This window comes from Crocodylus porosus, unplaced genomic scaffold, assembly GCF_001723895.1.
Source record: "Crocodylus porosus isolate Cpor-Errol unplaced genomic scaffold, CroPor_comp1, whole genome shotgun sequence".
In the NCBI taxonomy this organism is placed as follows: domain Eukaryota; kingdom Metazoa; phylum Chordata; order Crocodylia; family Crocodylidae; genus Crocodylus; species Crocodylus porosus.
Window position 1 is genome coordinate 7,088,668 of NW_017728933.1, and position 7,803 is coordinate 7,096,470.

A 7,803-nucleotide genomic window follows, 5' to 3' on the forward strand; every position below is an offset into this window, starting at 1 on the left:
TGCATTTTCTTTACAGTTCTATTTGGAGAAATTATATGCTCTTCCCACTGTTTTTCTTGTGTTGTTACCATTGAATAGTGTTTCTGGTGCAGAGAAATTGAGTTTTACCTTTCCAGTGTCTATGGTTCAGTGGCAGATGAAGTTGAACATATAGACAAGCTTGAATACTTAAGCCTATGCTTTTGGTTGCTGCAGTCATTACTTTGGCATCTGTGTCAAATAAAATCCATCACAAGAGATTAAGAAGTATAACGGATTGACTTTTTTGACAAGGTTCATTTGAGTTTTTCTTTTAAAAAGAAATAAAATATGTTTAGAGGAGGGGGCAAAAATTTCTAAAAGAAATTACAAAACAAAACTGAAACAAAAATCCCAACTTTTTTCTTGCTTATTTCCCCCTCCCTCCCCCCGCACTGGAGAACTATGAAAAGAAGTGATGTCTTTTAAAATGTAAAAAAAGGGAAATAGGTTTACCACAAGAAACTGCTGAAAGCAAGAGTTTATCTGGATAGGAAAATAAAGAGGGATGGGCTGTGTCTGTGTATTAGAAGATTATCCAGAGTTACAACAAGGATTAAATAAATAACCAACAGTTTTGGAAGAATTGTAAGCCTTCCTGTTTCATAATGCAAACAGACTCTAACTAGTAGGAGATTTAGCAAAAAAACTTGCCTTATGAATTGGTTATTCTGTATGTACCTAGTGCTGGATTTCTTGTACCTTCCTCTAATGCAGCTGGTACTATATTCTGGATTAGATGGATTTCTAGTTAACCTGCCGAGATTTCTTTGAGATCAGGACACCTGGATGCTGAGGCAACATATGTGTTGTGCATATTTTTAAGGCATTTTGGATTCCAGTTATATTAATACTTTTTTTTTCTTCCCTAGACCTACAGAAATAGTTAATCTTGTTCTCAGTGAATACAAAGCCACATTCTAACTCTCTAAACACAATAAATTACCAGAAAAGAATGAATGCCCTCTGACTTAGAGTGTCATGAAAGCCTGAATTAAATAAGGAATGATTTTTTTTTTTTTTTTTTTTACCCCCTTCCCTTTTGGTATTGAAGATATTCATGCTTACTGCCCCCAGTCTGCCTTTTATCTGGTTCTATTAAGGCCTCTTGATTGGGAAATGGAGGGGGAGGCAGTGGTTAAAAGATGAAGAGATTATTTGGAAGCTGAAGGAAGGAAGGAGAAAATATGGAATAAAAAGGAAAACTCTCTGCAGAGGCTTGCTTATATTGCTGTGATTAGAAGAATGAGTAGGTCACTTATTTTCCCATGTAAACAGTAGCATCCTGATAGTAATTAAGCTATCATCAGTTCTCAACCAGTGCTGCAGACAGCACCAGACTCTTCCATTAAATGGAAGGACATATGATCACTGAGCTCTGTGTAGCATTCCTTGGTTCTGGTTCAAGCAGTAGTGAAATTGCTCATAAAATGCCACTTAATTATCAATTAATGATGCCATTTTTGTCTGTCTTGTTCATTGTTTATAGTATAATATTGCGTTTGTATTGTTTCAACAAAAGGATATAAACACTGATGAAGATCCAAGTATGGGAAGATGGTCAGCAAGAAGGATAAATCTATTAATATTGAGGACAGAGGTAGACAAGTAAGTGATATAGTTAGTGATGGGACTTTTTCTAAACTGGGTTGGAAATTGGGAGTGGTCCTTTGGAAACTACTGAAGAATTTGTATGTAAATGCAAGGAGCCAGGGCAGTAAAATGCAGGATCTAGAACCACTGGTTCAGGAAGTAAATACTATGAAAATGGTTTAATAGAAACATGGTGGAATATCACTCAAGACTGGTACAGAAGTATCAAAAGGTAGTGTGTACTACCTAGAACAGGTGTGTATTGGGGCGGGGCAGCACTGTATGTTGATGCTGTGATGGAATATAACAAAATTAACAGGGTACTGGAATATACTACAATAGTAAAAAGGAAGTTTAGATAGCCTAGAACAGATTTTACTGATCCTCTAGGTGCTACTGTAATCACTAATGCCAACCCAACATTTTTTTTTTTTTTTTAAAGTCTGATTCACCTGAAATATTGGTGTATGTTTTATGAGATTTAAAAATAATATTGTTACCTATTTTGTTCTTTCCACTTGCCTGCTGCATTTTTTTTAACCTTTAGGATGTACTAAGATCATGTATTCAAACCATAAACTTGATACTCACTTGCATGAAAAGGCCTGTTGCTGTCCTTGCCTTGCTTGCTTGGGGAAGCTGCGTGCAGAGTTGGCAGTGCGGTTGCCAAGAAGTGTACAGGTGGAAGCTCTAATTCCTGTGAATTTGATTATGCAAACTTGATTGCTCCAGACTCCTGCTGCCTCAGCCAGGTCCTGCTGCAGGAAAACACTAATATAATATTCAAACCTTATTAACCCAAAAGTGGTTCCCTTCTCTAGGAACATGCGTACAATGAAACAGCAGATGGAAAATCATGAGGGCAGCAACAGAGGCTCCAGCAGAGATCTGGTAAGCAGACTTTAGCAATGAAAAAAGGTGTTGCTCATTTTTCCTGCTATTAAGCCCTGGTTCAAGTCAGGTCTTTGAACAGTTAGGATTCCCACTTTCTACTCGTGCATGAATAATTCCAAAACCAGACTGCTATCTTTTTCAAATCCAGGCTGTCAAAGGACAAGTATAGAGCAATAATCCGTTAGGGTCATACAAGACCCTGCCATCTTTTTTGCTCCCAGACGTACCTTGCTGTAAACTCTGTTATCAGCAGCAAATCTTAAGTTCCACTCCTTGCATATCTCCCTCCCCTCCCACTTTACCACCGATAGGTGGAGCTGCTACAAAGCAGATAAATGGAGAGTTGATCACAAAGGGCTACACTGAGTGCTGGGCACAGGAGCAAGGAAACTTGCTTTCAGAGTTTTGCAGTTGCTAGATAAAAGATATATGCTTTTAAAATCCCTTAATCCATTATCTTCATTGGTCGACTTATAAAAATCCATGGGGTGTATAAATTACAGAGAGAAATGCACCCTTGAGAAGAGACATTCTAATTCATTTGTATGGTAAACCACCTACATCACTTGTAAGGACTTTTCTTACTTGCTACTAAGTCCCTTTGAAATCTCCTTTTTCTACATATTCTGTAAATATAGATTTACCCTTTTTAGTGATACCTATGGTGGTTTACACCCATAGTTTGACCTGCCCTAATAATTTGGACCCTGGTTGGGACCTCAAAGCATTTCTCAATATGCTACTGCTATTTCTTATCGTGTCCATAATATTGGACTGATGACCTTGGGGTGGAGGCAGGACTTTGTGACCAGTACCTCTTTTAGCTTAGACATTTTAGGTTGCTTGTTTTAGAGATTTCAGCAAGCGGGGACTGGCATCTAAACAAACTTAGAAAGGAGACAGCTAGCTATCAGGTGGTATGGCAGAGATACTTTTGGCAGTGATCTGTAGAAATAGGAGTAATTAAAGATCAGCATGATACACAGGCTAGCCTTTTCCCCTTTTTGTAGTTCAGAACTTGTCCATCAATAACTGTCAGGTAAGATTTATAGGAATAGGTCCTGTTTCTGGAATCAGACAGACACCCCAGTTTACCTTGCATTTCAATGGCTCTGTACTTGCTATGAAAAACAAAAATGAAGGTGCACAGACAACGGTTGTAATCTTTGGCAAATAGAGTGCTTGCCTGAAATCAGAATAGAGGTTGCATATTTTTCAGTTCCAGTATCAGAAAAAGCCCAAACATTTCTATGGATGCACCTCAGCTTGCTTTGTTTTCCTGCGTGGTCTGTAAAAGCTTCACATTTTTCTCCATGCAGCTTAAGCAAATACCAGAATCTACCTCGAGGGGGCTGACATGTTACTTGGCTGAGGCAGAGAACTTAAAAGATGAAGATAAGGAAGAGAAAGTAGTACATGCCTATTCCGTCCCTCCGCTTTTTCGTTCAATGGAGATCATTAAATCTCAAAGGTAAGAGAGATTTGTTAGGGCTCTTTCTTCCTTTTGTCACAGAGAAATCAGTCCTCCTAAAAAATTAATGGCTGTATTTAGAAAGGCAAATCCAGCCACTCTGTTGGTAATGAGATGTGTGAAAGTGTGCCCAGGAAACCATCAGCTCCCTGGGAATTAACTGATGTTACAGTTAGTATCTCTCCCAGTAACAAATTGCAGGAAAGGAATAAAACTTTCCACAGCCCAACAGGATCCAGAAAACTGTTCTCTCCCTCACGTGATGCTAGCCTTCAGCAAGGAACAGTGACTGCACAGTGCAGGTGTGACCCTGGAGAGATAAGGGATTTCACTGGAGCATGGTTTTCATTCTGTGCTCCCACAGTGATCTAACAGGGATGGCTTTAATAACATCCCTTTTGTTCTGGCAGATAATCATGGGCTGGCCCAGATAACATCACAAATTTGCTCCTTCCTGATAATAGGATCTTATCAGGCCTTCAGCAGCATATAGCATTTTTACAGGATATAGCTTTAATTAAAATGACAATATGGAACAGTTGAGGTTACTTTGTAACATCACACTAGAAAGGGACAAGGTAATAAATGTCTTTCATGTTGTATATGAGAGAGAAGGTAAAGAGAACTATTTTACAGATATATTAATCATTCATGTGCTGGAGTTACACCTTTGAAACTTCTAAGGTGAGCTGCCTCTGAAGGTCTATATTAATCACAGACACTCTTTGTAGCAAAGAGTCAGTCCCACAAAGTGTTAAAACTTAGGCTTATGATTTTTTTTTTGCAATAGTTACATCTGGTTATACAGTGGTTGGGTGCATTGCAGGGATCATGGTAGGGGGGAAATTTTTACACTTGTTTTGCAAAGAAACACATTCTAGATGATCACAGTGGACCCCTCTGGCCTTCAGCTCTATTAATATTATTTGATATCTTAAGATTTTGCATTCCTCACTGCATGTCTTCTTCTGTGTTTGGATCGTGGGAGCTCACATTTACTGCAAGATAAATTTAGAATAGAAGTAATAGAAGAATCTTTTGGTAGTAGATTGATGCTTTAGATAATCTAATAGGTGTCCTTTGTATATACTTCAGTGACTTGGAAATCCAGAGTTTATGTAGAACACATCCTCCTCTGACATGGAATAATCTCTGGCGTGGAGTGTGTTCAGGATACAATTGGTTGTGTGCTTCCTATTTAGAGCCTAATGCTCCACTGTGCTAGTCCATTTTTATACTGGCACGACTGAACCATAATGGATTCACAGCCATGGATAACCAGTCCAAGTCAGTGGAAAACCAGATCCTTACAATATATAGTAAAGCAGAAATTTCCAGTCTGCATATTAGCAAGCAGAAATATGTATAGTCAGATTTCCAGCCCTAGAAAACAGTAGACACAAACAATCTGAAATCCATCTCCTGGCTGAAATGTCTGTATCGCAATGCCTAAGTTATGAACAAAAGAATAGGAATAAAAGTCTGAAGTTAGCTTTCATTTTTATAAATACAGCTAATTGAGTAGACTATTGCAGATCATGCACCAAATGCTGAATATCTTGTCCAGTATCACTTGTTTAGAGCATTATAGTTCTGTGGTTCTGTTTTTTCCTATATGGGTTTTTATGCCAGAATCATCACTGTAAAATTTGAGTGTCCCTGGTAGTGCACTAAGCATGTGACTGACATTTGTCATTTTTATGATGCTCTTTACAAAATAAGATGTGTGTGCAATGGAATGGCTTGGTATTAATTTTGTTTTAAAAAAGCATACCTACTACATGTGTTGGTAGATGCTGGTTTGAGAAGGCAGATTAAAGAAATGAATCTTGTTCTTGGAAAGGGAAGTTAAATTGGTGATGGTCCTAACTTCCCAGAGGGAATCTCAGGAGTCTGTCCACATCTCTTCTCAGCAGTCGTTCCCCTGGGAAAAGAGCTCCTGATAGGATTGTCTCATCTTTACTATTGAGATGGTGATTCCTTCTTCTGTTTGGGTAAGGATGGAAGTCTTCAGCGCTTATTACATTTTTGAGCTTTTTCACATTTTGCTTTGTGGGCAGTACTCCCATTAAACACCTTTCAAACCACCTCATTGTCCTCATTACAACTCTCCCCTGTCACAATGCCTTAAAAAAATTACAATGATTAGGTTTCTGGTGTACTTAAAAGTAGTTTGTCCTGATGACTGTCTCATTATTTCCTCATGCTCCGTTGGTCTGTGACCACCTGTGGCTTCTTGACTTATACTTAAATTATTGTTAGTTATATGTATTATGGTAGTCACTAGGAGACTTTATCATGAATCAGCTTTTCATGCTGAGCAGTAAACTCCTTGGGACAAGGGCTGCCTTTTTCTTTTATGTATCTGTACAACGCTTGGCACATTGGGCCCTGCAGTATCTGCCCACATGCAAGTAATAATAAATACAGGCTGTGCCCAACATTTACTACCTAGGAAGCAGCTAGCTCTGCAGGAGGTTGATTTGCCTTCTCAGCTGATTGTCAGGTCTCCAAACACTCTTCCCCCTGTCACATGCAAGATCAAGCTCCTGCCCACAGACTTATTTTATACGCTACTTCTTTTTAAAATGTTCAGCTAGCAGAATTTACTAACTGAGCAGCAATGAAGCATAAGGGGGCAAAAACTCTAACCCTTATGACACTCATAGCTCAGCACTAGTGAAATACAGGGCAGGAATGCCCTTACTTAAGCATGGTGAAGGCAGACTAATCAATACCCGCAGGACACAGAGTTGGGGTCTCACTTTCCCTTCCTATCTGCCACCTCCAGATCTCATAACAGTCCATGTTCCCGCTCACTAATTCAGTTTCATATGAACAACAAAGGACACACTCTCCACCTTTCTCACTCTCTTTCTGTCCCTCTTTCTGTAAATAATCAGTAGGAGGATCCTCTGCAATAAAATTTACAAACCTTTGATAAAAGATGCTGATGAGAGCAGAGCTCGTTGGGGTTTTTTTTCATTGGAAAAAAACAGTCCATCCAAACCCAAACTTTTCCTGGAATCATCAGCTTTTTAAAAAAATCTCATTGTAGAAGTTTTTGTCAGTTCCTAATCTAAATGAGAGAGGCAGAAACAATAGCCGATGGCCTGATGGTTTAGATACCCACCTCGGCTTTTGAGGGACACAGATTTTGGTTTCCAGTTTTGTTTGGTTTGGACCAAAGCTTTGAACTTGTAATTTACTTTGTCCCGTAACCTGCTAGGTAAGTGCCTCTGTCTTGCTTTCTGGCCTAGTGGCTATTTAACGGTCTATATTACATAGAACTGGCATGACTTAATCATGGTAGCCTTATGGGCTATTAGCTTGGGAGTACCTTTTGATCTGGACAATAGAGAAAATTGCCAGCAGTAGATATTGTGAGATGCTGATACTGTGGCCCAGTATTTAGAACAGGCATTTAAGATATCAGAAACTCAGCCAACCACCCTAACCTCTGGCTATTCTATTGTTTGTTCTTGTTTTTTCACAAGAAAATCTAAAATTTGAATTTCTTGCCTTTAAAAAATGGACACAATTTCAGAAATGTTTATATATATAATTTCATTGTCCCCTGAATTGGCTGAACCCGAAGTGAATGATAGCTGTTTCACACAGGCGTGTGTGTATATGTATGTATATGTGTGTGCGCGCATGAAGTGGCTAGTGATTCGAATTGGTGATACAAATCACTGTCCTGAATTGATTCGGCCAAATCTGATTTGGAGATGCAGCCACTGCTGGATTTCATAGATTTCATAGACATTAGGGCTGGAAGGGACCTCGGGAGATCATCGAGTCCAGCCCCCCGCCCAAAGGGCAGG

At 39.1% G+C, this 7,803-nt stretch overlaps 1 long non-coding RNA gene across 1 annotated transcript in view; it reads left to right on the forward strand.

Moving 5' to 3' along the window:
* Window positions 1-2,269: 2,269 nt before the first annotated feature.
* The window catches only part of LOC109317318, a 16,265-nt gene continuing 10,731 nt past the window's right edge, over window positions 2,270-7,803 (forward strand). Inside the window, exons 1-2 of the long non-coding RNA XR_002103025.1 lie at window positions 2,270-2,502; window positions 3,825-3,976. This is a non-coding gene — a long non-coding RNA (uncharacterized LOC109317318). The remainder of the gene's footprint in view (window positions 2,503-3,824; window positions 3,977-7,803) is intronic.